At 38.9% G+C, this 22,868-nt stretch overlaps 1 long non-coding RNA gene across 3 annotated transcripts in view; it reads right to left on the bottom strand.

The window, feature by feature from the left end:
- Positions 1-22,868, bottom strand: part of LOC115020491 (uncharacterized) — a 152,089-nt gene that overhangs the window by 30,434 nt on the left and 98,787 nt on the right. For all 3 annotated transcript variants that reach the window (XR_003833583.1, XR_003833581.1, XR_003833582.1), the window contains one exon: positions 12,797-12,844. This is a non-coding gene — a long non-coding RNA (uncharacterized LOC115020491). The remainder of the gene's footprint in view (positions 1-12,796; positions 12,845-22,868) is intronic.

Here is a 22,868-nt window from a genome sequence, read left to right as displayed (position 1 = left end):
TTGTTTGTCTTTTGCTTATGTTGTTTTTTTGGGTTTTGGTTTGATTTTTTTCCCTTTCTAACTTTTTTTTTTTTACTTTACAACTTCTTGAGTAGTGTTATCATGCCATATCTACAGTTAAAGTGAAGTGAATCTGGTGATATGTAAATATATATAAATGTTATACCTATCCCACTTCAACCAATAAAATGTATACAAATATAAAAATAAAAACTGTTATTGATCAGGCTAAAGTAGTCAACACTAAAAAAACAACATTAATAATGTGAAACATCTTCGATGTGACATGTTTTTGCTATTGAGCCTTAAGTGTTTGTCTCTGTGTATAATGTAGTATGATCATAATACTTAATATGTGTTGGTGTGTGCAGTCTGTGTATATACAGTGTGTGTCACTGTACAGCCCATATATGTAAAATAAGAAACAGCCAGTGTTATGCTTGGTTATCGTGTATTCTTAGATCATTCTATGGGTTCTTAACCAATGTGGGAAAATGTAATCTTTTAGTTTATCTGAAAACATAAAAACTAACAAATATGGTCTTGGGTTTTGACATGATCATGAATGTACATTGTGTGTGCAGTATCTTTGCACATATGCATGTCATATTGCCTGTGTGTGTGTGTGTGTTTGTGTGTGTGTGTGGCCCACCTTCCTTTTTTGTTAAAAAAAAGCATATTCATTTCAATATGGTTTTTGCTCGTGTGTCTTGTGATTATAAGCATTGTATGTTTAAACATGTTTGCATTCCATCTCTGTGCATGAGGTCAGCAGTGGTTCAGCACCAATATCCATCAGCCTTCAACCAATGTCCAACTTTGGCCCTCAAACGTAACATTGAAGTTGGGAAGGTTGCCATAGTGTTAATAAAAGTAAGGACCTTGCAACGTGAGCAATGCATTGACGCTTGTATGTTGTAAGTTATTTATTGACACATCCTATCCTATTGACCTTGTAGCCTATCTTTAGAATTGAAGAGAAAACACTTAAGAATTCCCTACAGTGCCCACATAGTTTACCCACTTAATGATTCAACTCCGACCCAGGCCGGTTGCAATACATCTCCACCAATACACCAACCGTATCTCAGAGTCTTCCATAGTGGATTGAGTTTGCTGCGGTGTCATGTAGATGGCTGAATTCTCCTAAAACCTAAAACAACCAACACGTATGACATATGCTTATATGACCACCTGCTATGACATGACCAGAATGTAATACTTTACGTATAGGTTACGTGATGTCTCAGCCATGTCCATGACAACTGAGCAAACTCCATTCCTGAACTTGAAAAAACAGCATTCACCTCCATCTTACGTTCTTCCTTATTGAATGTTGGGGGTTTGAGTTTGATCTCCTCTCATAGTAAGAAGGTCCTCCGTTTGTATCTCCCCTTAATGCTTCATGTACTATTATTTAAGGCACTACAGCACAAGAAACTTCACCTCATTAATCCAGTGGTTCCCAAAGTGGGGGGCGTGCCCCCTAGGGGGAGAGTGGAGCAATTGCAGGGGCGGGCGCAACAAGGCTTGAGCCCTGCTAGCATAACATGGACAAGTTTGTGACAGGGCTCCCAGGGGGGGGCTCGAAAATATTCTTATCTACAAAAGGGGGGCCCTGCAGAAAAAGTTTGGGAATCACTGCATTGATCTGCGGGGGTATTCTGTGTATGTATGCCCCTTTGTTTCCCTATTATTTATGGTAATTAGGATGTGTGGTCCCCGGCCCCTGATTGGCCGCAGCGCTGTTCTCCTCCTCCTACCTGGCGAAGATGGGGATGTTGATTGGAGGGTACTTGTTCCGGCTCTCCAATCTGAGGCGCACCATGGGGACCAGAAGCTACAACTGCCTGGCCAGCTCAACAGTCGAGGCTGGTGTTGTCAGCCACCTATGTACAACGTTGTTTGGTTCCGAGACTCTAGCATATTGCATGTTGCATATTGTATCTTGGATATTGTCCTAGTGATATTCAAAACCCTTACAGCAGGGGTGGGGAACCTATTTCATATCAAGGGCCATTTATTTTTTACAACATCCTTCGAGGGCCATACTAATTATTGAACTCATAACCTTTGCAAAAAATGTTTAAGACACAGCCCATTCAGTTCACCTTTCTTTTATGCTGCACAAAAAAGCAACTTATTTATCAATGTATCTTTCTGTTTTATCAGAAAACAATCCTTTATTAGTCCCACGGCGGGGAAATTTATTTTGTCACAGCAAAAGAACATGAAGTAAAAAGGAAGTACACAATAATTAAATAGAATAAAAAATTATATAAGTACCAAGTGGTTGATAGAAAATAAAGTGAATATTGCACATGGCAGTGATAATTGCACAGCAGTGGTGGAACAGTCTGTTCTTGGTGTGGTGGTCTACAGATCTATCTTTCCATGTTTGTATGTTACGCTCTGCAGAGAGCTGCTTGTTGGGCCAAACTCCGCCGAAGAGCGGAGTATCCAAACGCACTCGTCCTTTCAGCTCGTGCAGTTCGGTATGTTTCCTGCTGTAATGACACTCGAGATTATTTTTCATCACCGCAAGTACGTCCACACAAACTAGACACACTGGCCTTTTACTTCCACATAGAAATAATCGTTCGTCCAATTTCTCCTGGAAAGTGCGACATTCCACATCCAGCTTTTTCTGTTTTACACTCGCCACGCTGTGTTCACTGACAGTCTGGTTTAAAATTGAAGTTTTTTGACATGATGTGACCACGAGATGACACATTCCGCTTGTGTTGTGTTCAGGGACCCTGGCCAGGAATAACAGTCAGTCGCCCGTTTAAAATATTGCCATTTAGTTTTTTTTGCGTGCGTTTTACGAATTACCTTGAGGGCCGGATCAAATTGTCTCGCGGGCCGTATACGGCCCAGAGGCCGGAGGTTCCCCACCTCTGCCTTAGAGGATAGTTTGGTGTATCAGTTTGCTCAGCAAGCTGTTCAGAGTTCTTTGTTAGGCATGCTAGGTGCTCCGGCGCTGTTTATGCGTTTTATATGTTTTGTGTGTATCAACTTTTCTCCTCAAGATTGTTCTAGAGCTGTTTAGGTTGGGGTTTATTCATGTTGGTTTGGCTGTGATGCCTTATTGCTCTCATGTTAAGAGCCCTCCTTTTGTTCTATTGATTTTTTTATCTCATAGAGTTTGACAATTGTTCCAAATAATATTAATAAACATCACCACCATCTGGTTTTATGTTACTCCCTTTTCTCTACCAGCCGGGTCGTAACAATTTATATGAGCATCACCACCTCATATCATGAATATCTTCATCTGCCTAATGTGTCACGTGTATTTATTTTGGAAGCTTGTAAACTTGGTCTTAAATAGGTTTACTCACTTCAGTGGCCTCTCAATTTTATACAAACTACTGTTGATTGCCTGGTGCCTGTTGGTCATCTTGGTTCTTGCTTTGCTCGACAAATGCCGCTAACGTTACCTACATTCAACTAACGGCAGCAACAGAAAGTTGATCTGGTGGGGAGTCGGGGTGGTCCGACATGTAAAATATAATATTAAATATAATGTTAAAATAACGTTCACTAAAGAAAGATCTGGATAAATCAGACTATCAGAGTTTTGAAATCCTAACGAAATTTGTAATCAAAATTTCAGTACGCACATGAGGAGAAGCTTCACAGATCTCTCTAAACTCAAACAAGCACACACCTCATGGGGAAGCAGAATAAACAAAATGGAGACTGACATGGTGCAACAGTTCGCTGTAGTAATGCTTTACAGTAAGTAAAAACAAAAGCAGGAGACTAAACTCGAGAACTGGAGGTGAGAACTGTCAACACTAGCATGCTTTTTGGAAGCTAATGTATGTTCATTAGCTTCCAAAAAGACGATCATCCAAATTTAACCTGCTAAATATCAAACATGTTTTATATTAATGAATTAAGTTGGAAGTCTTTAACCCCAGAACACCTGAGGGCTCCACAGGCCACCGACTCCTTCAAGAAGAGCCTAAAAACCTTTCTTTTCACAAAGGCCTTTCCATAAAATCTTATGTCTGTTGTTGTTGTTGTTGTTTTGTTGTTGTCCTGCATTTTAGCGCCTTGAGATTGCTTTTAGCTTTGAAAGGCGCTTTATAAATACAATTTATGAATGAATGAATGCTGCACTAAGCCAGCAGCTTAGTACAGCATTCAGTCATGGTATTTGATATAAAGCGGGGTCACCCTTACAATGATTTGTTTGATTCAGCACACATATACAGTACATACTGTTAACACTAACACATATACTATACTATGTTACTTCCTTTGAAGAACACACTTTGCATTATCTTTTAGTGACCAAAGCCTGAGCTCCCTCGGAGTAAAGTTATAATAATAACTTAATGAGTCTGGCTGCAGCCCACATCACATGACATTGTTAGCCAACATTTCTTATAAATAGATGTCATTCATTTCTGGGAGATGCCCGTGTACATTGCTAATAAGAAATGGTAGGGGATCCTGTATTAGAACAACAGGATTAGTACAACACGCATTTCCTGAAATATATTAGCCTGTATTTAGGCATTCTCATGTATAAAAGACAACACTTCACTTCAAATAGGCAAGATGTTTTTCTGAGTAGTACTGGCATGTGTGTGTGGTTGCCCTTGGAATTAATATTTAATGTATTGTTGACAAAGTGCTTGAAAATCCTCCAGTACAGTATAAAACCACACTGGAGCAGAGGTCAGAAGGTTAAGATAGACAGACCAAAGGGCTGCCAATCACCTGGAGCTAAGGGCTGCTGGAAGAATCCTGTGACTGGTGTAAATGAACTGCAGTGCAGTGAAACAGTGCTGCTTTGGAGTATTTAACTTGGGACACAAACATGAGTTACAAGGTCATGACTAGAAAAAGAACAGGTCTCTAAGAAGAACCCTTATTAAGGAATAGTTCAACATGTTAGGAAATACACTTGTTTGCGCTCGCTCCTGAACTGGAATAACATATTTACATATTATGGAGACACATATTTAATCAACATTGCATATCTCATCAAACTTGATGGGATCTCCCTAGTAATAATACCTATAATTAGTTAGAATATAATACGATAACAGTTATTTGTTACAAATTTTGAGGGATATTTTGTTACAGTGAAGTTACAGTCAAACAAAGTATTAGCACATTTTACCATTCCTTATTGTGTCAAGTGATTGTCTCTTCCTCTAAAGTTTAAACTTACATTTAGTTAAAAATTCCCTCCAAAGCAGAGTATTTTCTGAAAAAACAAAACGTTGCTAAATAACCAAACTATAACCTTCACGGTGGGCGGTGGTAGTAAGAGAAACTATAGATCTGTAATAACTAGAGCAGTAGACGAACCTCCTGTGTGTTTTATTTTCTATAACGGAGCAGTTTACCTCGATGCAGGGTGGAAAGGAAAAGGCTTTTAATGGAGATATACTCAGAGCTGATTGCAGGTCGTTACACCGCCACAGGAAGAGACTGGAGGAAGGATCTTAATGGTTGAGGGAGAAGAGCAATTGTAAACCATCACACACACACACACACACACACACACACACACACACACACACACACGCGCACACACACACACACACACACACACACACACACACACTCACACTGTGAGGCTGACACTCCCCAGTGAAAATGCACTATCAATGGGTGCCTTTTCCAAACACTCCCCAACCAAGATATAACTTCTCCACACACAAGCAGAGGCAGTGACACACACACACGCACAGACACACACAGACACACACACACACACACACACACACACACACACACACACACACACACACACACACACACACACACACACACAGACACACGCACACACACTTTTCAAAAAGAAACAGACTCCACACTCCTCCAATGTTTTTCAGGATTATTCTATCAAGGTAGAGTTTATTTAAGACCCCATTAGAATCAAAAGGGTGACAATCTTCTTAAACAATAGACAATCTTCTTAATCAAAACATCAGCAGACGCTATTAACATTAACAGGATGAGGCAGGAAGGCAGGCAGCGGGAGGCTGTGCCAGAGTAAGAGACGGAGAGAAAAACAAAAGGATGGAGAGAAGAATATGGCCAACTAAAGAAAGAGGAAGTAAAATCAAATTGTAAAACTGCAAGGTGTCACTACTTTAGTTGTAACTTTGTCGCCAAGATCACTGCTTCTGTGTTTTTGCCATTGTCATGTTTCCGAGAGATCCCTCCGTTAATCTAAAGTAACTATCAGGTCCAAGCAGGGCCGCTGAGGTAGTTATTTGGTATTTGTTCATGGAATTGTCCGGGGCTTAGCAACCTAGGGGAAGATTAACTTCTACAGTAAAAAACTAAACATTCTATAAATTTGACTACCATTTAGTGCACAAAAACAAAACATGTTTGCTGTAATTAAAGTGGCATTTTACAGGTTGTAAGCACATGTTGACTGATGAGGAAGAGAGAGTGAGGAGATGAAATAAGTGTCTTAATGATCCTAAATGAAGATTAGCTGCAAACAAGAGAATGTGGAAGGTTGCAAGATATTTTCATGACGTTCAGTCACCCATTTGGGAAGGACATGTTTGTACAGACCATAATACACAAATATATTTACTTTCAATGCAGCCTAATTATTTTGACTTATTACAAAACGTTTTATCCCACTTCATATCCAGAATTTAAAAACAAAATATCAGTTTCTATTTTTGGTAGCATTTACATTTTTCAAAGAAACGTGTTTTTGAAAATGTTGAAGGACAGTCCTTAGGTTTCTGAACATTTTACAAAACGTCTTGTAAGAAGACTGAAGTGTGAAGGGCCTACTGGTGGAAGTTGTATTGCTAAAATGTTGGTTATTTGATTATAAACACTTTCATTACATAGGGATTTAGATTCAACTCTTGCATGTGTGTCAAATTTGCGATATAACAATTTTAAATGTGTGCTTCCCCGTACAGTCAGAATGTCCCTCAGAGGTTACATGGGATCATGTGCACCAGCTTTGGTTCCACATGCACAAAGCAAACTTCATTTAAAACAATTTCCATAACAAAGCAGCACCGTCTTAACAAAAGGGTTGGGGTTTATACTCAAATTCAAAATAAATAAATAAATAATAATAGGAATTGTAGGATGGCTTATTAAAATGAAATGTAATGACTTAATTAACTCCGACTCTTTGTACCACCACTCATGCCAACCACAAGCTTAGCAGAAAAGCAGAAAAACAAAACACATCACCTCCTGCTCATCAAAAGATTTAACCAGAAAACATTTAGATACAGTTATTTAGACAAAAACATACTCACTTGAAACCATCAAGCCTCGTGCCCTAAACTCCTTGACATACTGCTTGTACTTTTAATTTGAAATCCTTTTCACCACACTCATAAAGTATATTTTTTCTCTTTGTACACTCACCCAGCCACCTTGAAAGCTCTTCCCACTAACTACTAATGCTTCTTATGTGCATTGACGTACACCGTTGACAAGTCAATTCAATTTACCTTAGGAAAATGGTTAGTGTTTTTATTAGGTTAATTAGCCGGCCCCCTGCGGGAGTTGCAGGATGAGCAAGATAAGAGATGAATTCACAGCCCTGCTGTAATGGCCAACAGGCTAAACACTCTCGTAGAATGGTAATTTGTCATAATAGAGTAAGTATCATACGCTGACACATTATAAAGACGCAACAACTTGTACTGCTAATTTTACTTTTCTGAGAGATTTAAGCACCACTCCATCAAGTCTACACATAAAATAAATGTACATGAGAAGCACTCTTGTGAAACAGGTATATAATGACTTCAGGGGCTCTCGAGGAGTCTCTATACTTATATATATACAAACCACTTTACTCTATGGCAATGTTGGTCAATATCATGTTCCTGCAGAGCCGGAGAGCGCCACAGTGTTATGCATCAACACATTTAAACGACAGTAGATGAAAAATAATCGGTGTAAAATGTGAGTGAACAATTGATATAACCGGATTCTTATGTAAAGATACAGATGATATGTAAAGATACAGATGATATGTAAAGATACAGATGATACAGATGATATGTAAAGATACAGATGATATGTAAAGATACAGATGATACAGATGATATGTAAAGATACAGATGATATGTAAAGATACAGATGATATGTAAAGATACAGATGATACAGATGATATGTAAAGATACAGATGATATGTAAAGATACAGATGATATGTAAAGATACAGATGATACAGATGATATGTAAAGATACAGATGATACAGATGATATGTAAAGATACAGATGATACAGATGATATGTAAAGATACAGATGATACAGATGATATGTAAAGATACAGATGATATGTAAAGATACAGATGATACAGATGATATGTAAAGATACAGATGATATGTAAAGATACAGATGATACAGATGATATGTAAAGATACAGATGATATGTAAAGATACAGATGATATGTAAAGATACAGATGATATGTAAAGATACAGATGATACAGATGATATGTAAAGATACAGATGATATGTAAAGATACAGATGATATGTAAAGATACAGATGATATGTAAACATACAGATGATACAGATGATATGTAAAGATACAGATGATACAGATGATATGTAAAGATACAGATGATATGTAAAGATACAGATGATACAGATGATATGTAAAGATACAGATGATATGTAAAGATACAGATGATACAGATGATATGTAAGATACAGATGATATGTAAAGATACAGATGATATGTAAAGATACAGATGATATGTAAAGATACAGATGATACAGATGATATGTAAAGATACAGATGATATGTAAAGATACAGATGATATGTAAAGATACAGATGATACAGATGATATGTAAAGATACAGATGATACAGATGATATGTAAAGATACAGATGATATGTAAAGATACAGATGATACAGATGATATGTAAAGATACAGATGATATGTAAAGATACAGATGATATGTAAAGATACAGATGATACAGATGATATGTAAAGATACAGATGATACAGATGATATGTAAAGATACAGATGATATGTAAAGATACAGATGATACAGATGATATGTAAAGATACAGATGATATGTAAAGATACAGATGATACAGATGATATGGAAAGATACAGATGATACAGATGATATGTAAAGATACAGATGATACAGATGATATGTAAAGATACAGATGATACAGATGATATGTAAAGATACAGATGATACAGATGATATGTAAAGATACAGATGATATGTAAAGATACAGATGATACAGATGATATGGAAAGATACAGATGATACAGATGATATGTAAAGATACAGATGATACAGATGATATGTAAAGATACAGATGATACAGATGATATGTAAAGATACAGATGATACAGATGATATGTAAAGATATAGATGATATGTAAAGATACAGATGATATTTAAAGATACAGATGATATGTAAAGATACAGATGATACAGATGATATGTAAAGATACAGATGATACAGATGATATGTAAAGATACAGATGATACAGATGATATGTAAAGATACAGATGATATGTAAAGATACAAATGATATGGAAAGATACAGATGATACAGATGATATGTAAAGATACAGATGATACAGATGATATGTAAAGATACAGATGATACAGATGATATGTAAAGATACAGATGATATGTAAAGATACAGATGATATGTAAAGATATAGTGGAGTAATGGAGTCCTGAGTAGAGAATGAAGTCACTGTCTGTCTCTGTGTTGTAATCCAAGTTCCTCTGTTCAATACAGTAGTAGCTGTGACGCTTACTGTTCACCATTACAGTCTAAGAATAGTTTCCATCTTCCTCTTCCCAAAATGTGAATGTTTTGAAAACTTGCTGAGGCAGCGAGTAGAGCAGTGTACAAACCTGTACCTCTCCGTTTTCAAAGCATCGCTGTGCCTAAGTAGGTTAAATGTAGACTTGTTATTGTGTCTCCTCTGAGTCCCTAAACATAATAGAAGTGCAAAACTAAATGACTGCAGTACATCTTTAAGTAAATGGAAATAATGAGAAGCTAAAAAAGACAAAGTAAAGGAGTAATTGGGAGAGAGCCTGACCACCATGACAAGCAGACATCCAGTATATGAATGTATCTTTTTCCCGTTTGGATCCACTAGTGAGAAATATGCAGAAACATAACACTGATGCACTTTGGATCCGCTCATAGGCCTCCGATAAACCAGAAAACACTCCAGCCTTCAAACCTTTGCATGCTTGAACTTGAAGTGACGCATGCAAAGTGCACACGGACATCAACACTGGAAGAAATAACAACATCCCCTCCATATTAGTGTTCAAGCCTTGAACGGAAAACTTGCATCTGACATGCACAATGTACACACACCAACATATCCCCTGTTGAGCGCACACAAAGAAACGCAGTCATACACAGAGCGGTGTGCGGTGGGCACTGTGGACAGGCGGTCCAGGGCTCCCCTGCCGAAAGCCATATTGATTGGGATAAAGGTCTTTTGATGAGGCAGATTGCTCATCAGGCTGGAACGACATGCTTCTAAGATGTGACGCCTTTCCAGACCAGCCCAGGGGCCCATCGACCAAGGGATGGCCATCCTATCTGTGCATGTGTGTGTGTGCATTTATGTGTGTTTGTCTGTCTGTCTTTAGTGATCACACTTAAGACGGGCCGGCATTGATTGGAGTCAGGCCCATCTGGGTCACCCTGGCCCCACCCTGACATGTCCTCTGTTGGTGGAAGGACACGGCTGATGCTGGGCAGTCAACTTCAGCCACATCAAACTAAATGTCAAAATGCAATTAACAAAGCCTGCTAAAAAGATATGCTAAGATAGGCTAGGACCCAAGAATATAATTGCAAAATATGTGTATATCCCTGTTTAGTTGTAAATGTACAACTGTTAAGTAATGCTGGCTTTTTATGAGGCCTATTCATTCGATCATGTGTCCAACTGTAGCTTTATTTGTTGTTGAAGGGGTTAAATAAAGGATACTAGGTAGTGTGTTTTTCTCACTGATGACGTGCCTCAGTGACTTACACATACTTGGTCCTACAAACATGGCTTTGTCCTGTGTAAGAGTTTCATGAAATGATTTGTTTTAATCTAAGTAGCCTAATGTTGAACACAACTAAATCTACAATGTAAAAGGTGTGTCCATGAAGGGGTCAAATGACTGTGTAATGTGAAAGGGGGTCACTAAACCCACAGAGAACTATCACCCAGTACGTTTTATACTTTAACAAGCTGCAACTTTTAAACCGTTTTAAATTCTCAGCACTCTCATCAACCACGTTTCCAGCCACAGTAGGGAGCTGTTTTCAGTGAAAAAGCTTCCCTGCACAGCACCAAACAGCAGACAGACAACGTTAGAGACTATCTGGTGACACAGTCAAGCATTTAGCAGTTTAAGAGACAGATGTTTTTTATAAGAGATGGTGGAGACCAAAAACAGAGAGAAAATGTGACCTGATCACAATCAACACCACTCCAAATAAATGCTGATGTCGCTCTGTGTGCTAGATGTGTGAGTGGGCATCTTTTTGCTAACACATATCAACTGCATTAAGCCATAATATGTCAAAAGTCAGAGGTATGTCCCCCACAGGGACAAAAGGTTGATAATGTATAAAGTCAGTAAAAGGGTATTGCTAAGTCCACTTAAAACCACTCCCACTGCACCTTGCTCACCTTGTTGTAATCTTTTCTCTTCTTTTATGAAAACAGATTTTATAAATGACCACATGACTAAGAGATGCAAAAGGTTTCCAAAGTAAACTTACAAACTGAGGCTTTAAAGTCACTATGTGAAATTACACATGTAAAACACATAAAAGTAATATACATGGGGGCTTTAACTGATGATTTTGGGGTTTTATTTGTCCAACTTATACATACAACTCACTGTACTGAGAGTTCAAGGGATGAATCAAACCTAGTTATTTCAAAATTCTGTCATTCAGGTGAAATAAAACCAATACAAGACTAACATTTCCTCCAAATGGCCAAATCAGATATATTTTTTTCCCCTCCCCCCTGATTATTTGGGGGGTTTAGGAGTTGTCCAAGGGAAGGCTGAGCTGAAAGGAGTGGACTCTATCCATCAGCTCAACCCACTTGCTCCCTTTTTTTAGCATCGCTGAGATACCCGAGCTCTTAATAATTGATTAGAATTGATTTTAACCCAGCCCTGACCTGAGCCAGGGTGGACAGGCATTCTTGGGCATGGACGTGTGTGTTTATGTGTGTGTGTGTGTGTGTGTGTGTGTGTGTGTGTGTGTGTGTGTGTTTTTTTACGTGGTGCATCTGTGCCTGCGTGGTTTCTGTTTTAACATGCGTGTGAACAGTGCATTTACAGTAAATCCAAAAAAGAAGGTGCAGTGCGTGTATTTGTGTCCAGGAAAAAAATAAAGAGGGCAGTGTGCTCAGCTTTAAAAGCTCCAGACGTGTTCCCAGAATTAAATATTTAGGCAGATGAAGCCTTGACCTCCCTGTGCTTGCAGAGACTCCTGGTACACATTGATTTTTGACAAGACAACAGGGACGCCATTACAACAAAATGCACTATAGCCAGCCGCACATATCCTCTGATACTCTCACCAGTTTAACCCCCTCTCCCCTCCTACCATCCTCCATTGGCCACTGTGTGTGTGTGTGTGTGTGTGTGTGTGTGTGTGTGTGTGTGTGTGTCCACAACTCAAGGCCTTACATTTAAATGTATAGGTGCTTGGAAGATATAAGCCATCTAGCCTTTTCTCAAACACACACAGACACACAAACACTAATATGTGTGCGCTCCAATCACATACCCGAGCAGCGGTGAAGAGCTGGGACGCAGTACATCAGTATTCTTCCACCTGAGACAGAGACAAAGACAGATTAAGAGCCAGCTGCTGAAAGGGATCAAGTTTATATTGTGTTTAATCCTTTGCATTTAACTAGGCTTTAATACATCAGGTATTCAAATAAAAGTGACAGTATCATGAAATATAGGATCCTAAGTACTGCAGTGATCCTAACTTCTATTTAACACTTTTCTTTATCGCTCTGTAACTCTGTCTCGTTGATATTTTTTCAGTTTGTCTTTTTTATTTTTGCTTGTCAAAATGCAATCAGCTGGAAATCATTACGTGCTTGCTCTTAGTAAAAAAGGCATCGCAATCTGGCGAGGAAATGTGGAAAAAACAGGACAAATATTAAAATGTCAGGCGATCCTTTTTAGCACTTTTTAGAACGCCGTTCCTAAAACCATTGTTCTACTAGATTTAACTGTGGTTTTACTTTGTGCCAAACACTGCAGTAAATGATCATTTCTTCTCTGCAGAGCAACCTTGTTGAAAGGTTGCGCATTACGATAAATGTATACTGTCTCTTGCAAGCTAATGCAATTGTAATGTTCATCTTCTCCTCCACATCATTTTGGCTAAGTTTAAAGCCTGTTTGATCCTCTGACCACTTGTGCTTCTTGCCCATCTTACTATTTATTTTTGCAATGCTGTCACATTCCAGCAAGTCAACAATTACATTGGTGAGTACCATGTTATCGCAACTGAACTGTTGGCCACATATATGAAAATAAAACCTAAATTGTAATAAACCAATGTTTTCTTCATTTTGTGATCATCACTTGTGGTTGCAGGTGGACTGGTATTCTCTTTTTAGCTTATCTGTATTATATTTAAAGTACCTGTCTCTTCAGCTGCTAAATGCTCCACTGTGCTCACCCACTACTTTCTAACTTTTAGTGTATAGTGGGATTTTATAGATTAGTTTTGTGCCATTCTGGGTATAAAAAAGAGTAAAATTACAGGTCCTTAAACCAAATCAATGAGCTGAAGGACGTTAAAACGCACATTATGACTTTCATGTCATTTAATTCATTGTCAATATAAAAATAGCCCTGAGAGCCTCTTCAAGAAAAATAACAAAAAATAAAACATTTCAAATAAAGTGGTTTGTACTTGCATGTTAAGCACATTAACTTGCAAATAAATTATTTTTGTTATTTCCTGAAATCATTTAATGTTCTTTAAGTGAAATGTTGCCTGAGTGTGTGCTACCTTACCTGCACTGACTACGCAACATACAACACAGACACCATTGTGAACAGCAGAGTACAGTGTGTGTGTGTGTGTGTGTGTGTGTGTGTGTGTGTGTGTGTGTGTGTGTGTGTGTGTGTGTGTGTGTGTCTGTGTAAACATACTCCATTTAGGCCATAATCTGTGCCCTGTACAAAAGGTTAATCACCGTGTGGATTGGAAAGACAGTTGATGCACCAGAGGACAGTGTGTTCTGTCTGACAATGACACAAATAACAACAAGAGCACTTTAATCCTACCTCACCACGCTTCCTGCCCTGCCCTGAGACTTAACCCGGTTAGGCCATTCCATGCACATTATTAAATAGTTCAGTCTTTTTTTTTTTTTTTTTTCAGTCATGCTGTCAGTCTGCCTGTTAGCATCACTGACTACCTTTTAATGCTGGTCACCATCTGACATTTCGTTTGATGCCATCATCGGACAAGGAATATCAAAAGCATATCTACGCATGAAACATACAATATTGTTGGAGAATTAACACTTTCTATATTGCATGCTACATGCATGCACATATAAGTTGTCCAGTATGGTGAAAGATTAAATAGAGTGGTATGTCATTGAAAATATTTACCCTGCTGAGCAAGCTACTCTGCTTCTTTCTAGCTGAACCTGACCTTTGACCTCCCTGTGGAGTGATGAAATAGATAAACCCGTTGGTGATTAAATACAGTTATTTGAGATTGTATCGTGTGTCGTTCTGGAAGTACACATAACATACATATTTGACTTAGTTGTTTAGCAAATACATCACATCAAAATTAGGTATTGCAATCCAGGATATATTGGTACAATTGAGCTATGCATTTACTGTAATTTCAGTTTCTACTCAAAGGTTTTTGCATTTTCAAATCAAATCAAATCAAATGTATTTATAGAGCCAAATGTCACAAATGACACATTTGTCTCCGTGGTCTTTACAGACTGTACAGGTTACGACACCCTCTGTCCTTAGACCCTCGCACCGCACAAGGAAAAACTTCCTAAAAGAAACCCCATAATTAAAGGGGGAAAAATGGAAGAAACCTCAGGGAGAGCAACTGAGGAGGGATCCCTCTCCCAGGACGCACAGACTGCAATAGATGTTGTGTGTACAGGATATGCAACACAGTAAGAATACAACATCTGTGACAGAAATGATGGTGTGGTAAAAAAAAAAAAAAAAAGGATGAATCCAGGATGATGTAATAAAAAGGCTTCCCGGTGTCTCCAAAAAATATTAACGTGGGCGTCATTATGAATATTTGTACTGATATGTACACAATTGTAAACAGACAGAGAAAGAAGGATATGGGGTATTCATGCGTGTGTGTGTGTGTGTGTGTGTGTGTGTGTGTGTGTGTGTGTGTGTGTGTGTGTGTGTGTGTGTGTCCACCTATACTGCCTTTAGTAAGATCTGTAGGACAGTAACATTTAAACCAATGACCTTTTACCTGTGAAATGGCATTTGTTAAAGAAAGGTAACCTTACTCTAAAGTCCTGCTGTCAGACTAAAGGAACATATGATAAAGTTAAAATCCATGAGATCCAATTTAATTGGAAATACTATAGAAAGGGAAGATAAGATCAATGAGATTGATAGAAAGGTCTGAAGAGTATTGCAGGTGACTTAACATTGCCAAGCACCTTTCTGTTTCAAATCAGAAAAGGGCAAAAAAGTGCCTCTAAAATGCAACAGAACAGCTTCAAAGTTCCTTGTCATAGATTCTCCAAGTATGTGAATTCTACTGGAGGGATGATCAACATTCTTACAAAACATATTTCCTCATTTGCTGTTGATGGTGGTGGACAGTGGTGTCTTAACACGTTGCTGCAAAATCTCTAGTTGCTGTTGTCTGGTATTGTGGGGAGTCAGATAAGCAATAACTGTGAATGTACGTACCAGTTTGACACAATGTAAATGCTATAGCTCATTAAAAACCAAGTCGATTCCCTGAGTTGTGTTTACCAGCAGCTGAGTATAGTGACATGGGCTAATACTGAATTAGCCCCCGTGCTTTAAAACATCACTATAGGAAGGCATAATCATGTTGTTTCAGAGCCAGTATAACATATATGTTTGCTATTTTCACTACATACCAGAAAGCTAACCAGCTTAAACATCCTGCAGATGTAATGAAATAATGGAAGTCAAACACAAATGCCTCAAAGTCAATTGATATAGTGACCCACAAGATCCTCCTCTCCACCCTGAAAGGACTGTGTGTCCCAGGCTCTACACTCGCTTGCTTGCATCCCACCTGACGGGTCGATCCTACCAGGTGACGAGGAAAAAATCAACGTCTGAAAAACACAGACTGACAATAGGCGTTCCAAAAGCCTTTCACCCTGGCCCCTCCTCTTTTCCCTCTCAACACAGATGTTTGATGCTGTCATACACTTTGCTGATGACACCCAGCTATTATTGTCATCCACCCCATCTGACACTCAGGTGGACGCACAAATCATTGTTTGCTTGGCTGACATCTCGAAGTTTATGTCAAAGCACCATCTAAAACTCAACCTGGACGAGTTTGTGAGCTTGTGGTCCCCTACCCGAGACCTGTCAATCACCATTGACAAGACTGTGGCGGTGCCCACTCATACAACATGGACCCTGGATGATGAACTGTCACAGCAAACATTGCATCCTGTTGACTCCTTCTTTACCCTGTCTTCACCAGGGAGGCGACCCAGTTGCTCATCCAGGCGCATGTCGCTGCAACTACCTCCATTGCTGGAGCCCCCACCTCTGCAATCAGACCTCAGCAGCTAATCCAGAATGCTGCCGCACACCTGATATTCATCACTCAAAAGTTTTCCAGCACAACTCCTCTTCTCTGTACTTCACTGATTCCCTATGTGACTCACATTCCATTCAAAACTCTGGTGCTGGCCTTATGGGCAGTGAAGGTAACTGCTCCTTCGTAATTCCAAGCCATGGTCAAACCCTACACCCCGGCCAGACAATTGTACTTCTCTGCATCCGGACGTTTATCCGTCCAATCACTCAGAGGACCCTGTGATAGTTCATCTCGGTCAAGGCTTTTGTCTGCTCTGGCTCCACAGTGGTGGAATGAGCTCCCAAATGAAGTCAAGATAACAGAGTTACAGCCCATCACCGGCCGCAGGGCAAATACCCACCTTTCACAACAACAACCTTTACTAGCACTTAAGTACGTCTCGTTCTTTTTTCAACAAAAAAAGGTCCTACTCGGTTTGAATGGTTATTGTAAGTGGCTTTGGACAAAAGTGTCTGCCAAGTGAATGTAATGGAATAAGATAATACAATTCTCCATTGTGACAACCATGTGCACACATGTATTTAATAAGTAATTATTTCATTAATTGTTACAGAGACAGCTTCTCTGATAGTTATAAGAAAAGAGCTTTGGGATGAACATTTGTCTTGTTTTTTTTAACAAATAAAGCAAATACCCTTTTGAATATTATGAATCAGTGGAATAGTGACCACTGCTCACATCACACTTACTTTCTTGAAAGCAGAGTTGTTTTCAGCTGGCCCAAACAACTCTATAACTTTTATTTTCTCTGTCTCTCTCTCTCTCACACCTCGCAGCATCAATTCCTCATTCCTCCTCTCTCCTTCTAACACTCTGGCCCTCCTGCAGCTCGCATTCCCTGGACTAATCTCCGCCGGTTCAATGTTGTTCAATTAGATTCCAGTTGACATGCATTGGAAGTAGGCACTCCTCCTCGTAATTCAGCCCTCTTTACAGCCAATCTATTTTTTAATAAAGGTTCAGAGGAAAACATTAAAGTATTGATCTTTATTTATCGACCTCTGCCCAAAGCATAGTTAAAGCTGACACAAATCAATCAAAATAAATTTAAAATGATGATAGCACATAGGAGGAGCCTGGCCGCCTGTTTCGGGGAGTAATTAGGGGGCCAGGCAGAGGGAACCCAAGGCAATAAGAGTAACCGTAACACACAAAACACACTAACACACACAGTCACAGAGTGAACTGCAGAACTGTTTAGCAGGCTGCAGATTAGAAATTTGTTTTGTATTAAATGAGACGACTAAGAGGCAAGGTTAATGAAAGGGCACAGCACTTTGGGGCTGTAGTAATCCACTGAAACCCTCTCTTCACTGATTCTAGTGTGCAGCCAATACAAACACACACACACAAATGTACACACACACACACAAATGCTGCATACATACACAACCCCGTGAGGCAGCCTCCGGGACATCCTCTGCTTAGCAAAGACAATGGGTATTAATTTTAAAAAGTGAGTGAGTAATGGCTGGTTGGTGTGTGTGTGTGTGTGTGTGTGTGTGTGTGTGTGTGTGTGTGTGTGCGCGTGTGTGTGTGTGTGTGTGACAGAGAGTCAACTAGCTTCAAGTGCATTAACTGATTTTAATCTGCCTGATGATGTCCACTGAGCGGAGAGGTCACATAGTGTGTAGGTGTACCCAAGGGACTTAACTGTGCGTGGAGAGGAACAGCAGGGCATTCTGGGACGATCCACACACTGGCCTTTCCTCTACTGCCCTCTCTTGCATGGACAGCCTGCCCAAGTTTGGGGAAAATCAAATCATCAGAAATATTCCTTGAAAATGTGACATAAACCAGGGCAGGGGTATGTCATGTGATAGATCACTGTGTGTGTGTGTGTGTGTGTGTGTGTGTGTGTGTGTGTGGTGTCCAGAAGTTATGGTCTGAGTGCTATTTGTGTATTTATAGCACAAGGACTGCTAGCCGAGCCTCAACATGCATCAAGGTCGTAAGAAGTGTCATACAAGACTTGCATTAAAATAATCAATGGTCTAATATCATAACCCTTCAATCACTGACAGGTAGCACAATGAAGATATATTACAATGATTATGTGATTATTATTGATTCACTAATTGAAGACAACTAATTTGCAACAGCACATATGTTTTCAAAGGAAACGCAACGCTGATCGGATTACGCTTTTTCTTTTAACACAATGAGGAAATGTTAATTGACATATTGCAAAAATGATTACTTTTAATAAATATAATATGTTTTCTGCCAAATCATCTGATCTTTTCACTTACACTACAGTGTTATTGAACTTATTTGTGGTTATGTTTAAAGTAATGAAAGATCATAGTCTAGTTTAACGGAACTTAAACCTGTTGTGTTACCTCTGAGAGAATTATCATCACTGTCGAAGACACCAGGAAAACATTTCAGTGTACAAAGACCAAGAAAGCTGCAGCATTTTTCTTTTGAAGAACTTTCAGGTTTCGATGGACACAAAAGAATATTGCCCAAAGTTCCATTTCCAAAAAGAATGAAAGGATTTCAGACCGATAGCGTTACCTCAGTGATTTTGAAATCTCTTGAAAGAATTCTGCTCTGATATCTTATCAGTACCACAAATGACAAACTCGATCAATACCAATTTGCTTTTAAGCAAGGGTTGTGGCACAGAAGACCTTGTTGCCACTGCCTGCAAAAGGACAAAACAAAGAATTAATTTTCTTTGCAGCCTTAGGTCTTATGCGGCGAGTAGACACATTCTTCTGTGATTATGAGTGTTCTACAGTATTGTAGTACTACATGGTACAAGTGTCTCTCAAAACTGCTCCACCAGCAGGTACTCTATGATTCAGCCGCCCATAATAGCAGATTAAAGCTGGCCAACAACATTGTATCTGACCTCTACCATTTCCAGTTAAGAATATACAGCAATGATAAATTGTTACCATCAAATTAGAGAATGAGCGTTCCACAATCTGATAGGTTTAGACTAAAGCAATAATGTGTTCACCAGTCCATCATTAAATTAAATATGGAGCTTAATCCCAGATCAAGAGTACATTGAAGGGTCTTCAATATGTTGTCTTCGGTGATTGTAATGTTATATTAAATACCCTTTTCTCTGAGGGGGAGTCAAATGTTTTGAACACATGATACAATCTTGAAAAATAAAGGTGTATAAGCATCGGGACATGACTTGATTATCTCTACCCTCTTGTGCTCTAGCACTCACACTTCACATATAATAAAGTTTATGATATGGTATAAACTGCCCTACCATTTTCTCTCTTATATTGTTAACAACAAATTCCATCAAAATCTCCATCTGTGAGACTTCCCATGGTTAGAAAGAGAACGGGGAGTCTGGAACCTGCAGTCCATCTACTGAGAGGAATATAAACCTTTTCTTTCAGTGGGAAGAGAAAACGTTCATTGTCTTTCTTTCTTGCAGTAATTTCCTGCAACAACTCACTCTGTGTTATGGAAAACCATAATTACTGATGTAATAAACTGTTATTTAATTCCATAGTTGTGTGTGCTTATGTAGCTATAAGCTATTTACAACTAAACAACTCTCCAACTGATGGGCTCTATGCAGGTGTAGATTCCACACGTGGTGTAGACATTGTGCTTTGGCTTTGCTGTAGTAGTGCTGGAGATCATCCCACTATCCTTTTCCATCTTTTCAAATTCCCCCACATGTTATCACTGCGCTTGTCTTATCAATTGTGGAGGGGAGTGTCAAAGCTCCTCTCTCTGAATCCTCTTTAGAAGAAGTGTAACATACTGGATTATCAACAACTAAAACATCTTCTTCTACATCTACATGATCACAAACAAGCACTTAAATACACACACCTGTGGCAAAAGGACATGATTTGGCTTAATATACAATACCTGCATGAAGACAAAATTAACATCCCGTTGCCCACTGGTATAAATATCCCCAGAGCACCTTTTTCTTTTCCATTTACTTAGAATTTGTCCTGATCTGAACTCCAAGGCCATCAACATGAACTCAGAAGCAGCTGCATATATAAAATGTGAGCTGCTGTGGGACATACAATTAATACACCTTCTTTGTGCTGTATTTTTTATATTCTGTTGAATATTGATGCAATTTCTCCAAACGAAGCAAAATAAACACACAGGTTCTCTATCAATCAAAATGCAGACTTGAGAATGATCTATACATGTTTCAATTGTTTTTTTCTCCTTGAATATTTATGTACGATGAGTACATAGTAATAAGTTATACTGTAGCTTAGTTTAAATAAGTCCAAATAATATTACATTGGAAAGTATGGATAAAGGCCATACCTTAAATAGAAAGAAATAACAGGTTCTCTCTGTAATAATGTCTTATAGTTTATCACAAAGACAAAATCATAACATGTAATTAGTCCTCAGTCAAAGTTTCTGTATTATTCCATAGAGAGAGGTTTGAAAGTGTTTTGTGGATGCAGGGATTTGTTCCTCGTTCAAAAATGGTGTAAAGCATACTTTGTTTTATTCCCCTAACAACCATCTCCGGAGCTCTGCAGTGAACCCAGACACCCTGCAGTCCTTCACGACCAACACCTCGACTTGTTTACCTCAAAAGCCAGCATTCACCTTGCTACTTTTAATTTATATCTTCCTTTCCTCACAAGAATCTCTCCATGTTCTGTGCAAAGGAACAACCAGCCATTTCAGCCTGGGCGAGATATTAATGAGTTTACAAGGACCTTCCCGGTCTAATTATGTCGAGCAACTGCTGTCTCTTACTGGGCCACAGCTCCCAAGGGAGAACACAAATCTACGAGGCAAGCAAAATTCGCTTACTTTTGACAAAACACTCAACACGCGAGGATACAAATAACGCCGGCCATCCTTCATTACCACCGCAGCGATGTTGTCGGTGAGATTAATATCGCCGCCCAGCGTTGCCACCCCAAATTTAACCTGAAAAATACCCGACTTTTCCATTAAGACAACGGCTATTAGCGATGGGAGGGTTGTCGTGGCGAGGAGAGGAAGCTCAGCATCTCCGAGAGAGACCTTGTAAGAGATTTCCCGATACTGTAAGTTAAATCAAACTGATTGGATGTGACCTTTGCGTAGACTGAACCGTTTAACTTGTTCATGAAAGTTTCTCCACCATGCTGACATTTGAACACTGACACCAGAAACCAGAAACCAGAAATCACAGAAAAGGTTGGAATTGTGGGCTTCTATACATCTTGATTGTTCTTCTATAAAGCTGTCAGTTTTAGGTCTTGCATGGTTTAGAGATTGGATGGTTTCTCTTTGAGCATTTTGAAATGTTCTTTAGGTCGTTAAAGCAGATAGTTTTGCTAAAAAGCAAGTATGTTCTTGTTATATGTTTTTTCATTTGACTTGAGAGACATACAAGATTTTTGACCAACAATAAAATCATAGATCCTTTACTTAAGGGATAACTGCACTTTATTCAACTTAATACAAAAATGTTTTCATTATGGCATTATTTCAGTTCTGATAACATTGTACTCAACAAAATAATCCCAGATCTATTTCTGGTCAAGCATAGCAAGATAGATTACTAAACAGGTCTACTGGGCTTGAGGGGCCTCCAAACCAGAGCCTTCTTTTCTTGGCAATAGTCTTTTTTACATTTCTATTATTGTCAAGAAATCCAATGAATGTAATAAAACCAACTATGAATGTATCTACTTACAAGTATTGTGTGTGTATCCAGCCTGATTTATCTTCTTCCAATGTGCCATAGAGCTGACAGGTGACATGTTCCTTCATTAACATGAAAACACATACACACAGACACACAGACACACACACACACAATTCCCCAATTCCTCCTTGCACAACAAAACTGTATTCACAACTACGACAAGTAAGGTAATCCAAAATCCAGGATCCCACCCTCGTCTGACTACTCACTACTCATTGTTTTCACCTGTTGGTCCTGGATCTCAGCATTTAACTATTTGACAATGTTGCTTCCATACAATGTTATTACCAATAGGAATGATGGCAACAACTATGAGAATAAGACCCACAT

Source organism: Cottoperca gobio, chromosome 15, assembly GCF_900634415.1.
Source record: "Cottoperca gobio chromosome 15, fCotGob3.1, whole genome shotgun sequence".
Classification (NCBI taxonomy): Eukaryota; Metazoa; Chordata; class Actinopteri; order Perciformes; family Bovichtidae; genus Cottoperca; species Cottoperca gobio.
Note: the sequence above shows the minus strand (reverse complement) of the source record. Positions and strands in the feature narration are given on the sequence as shown.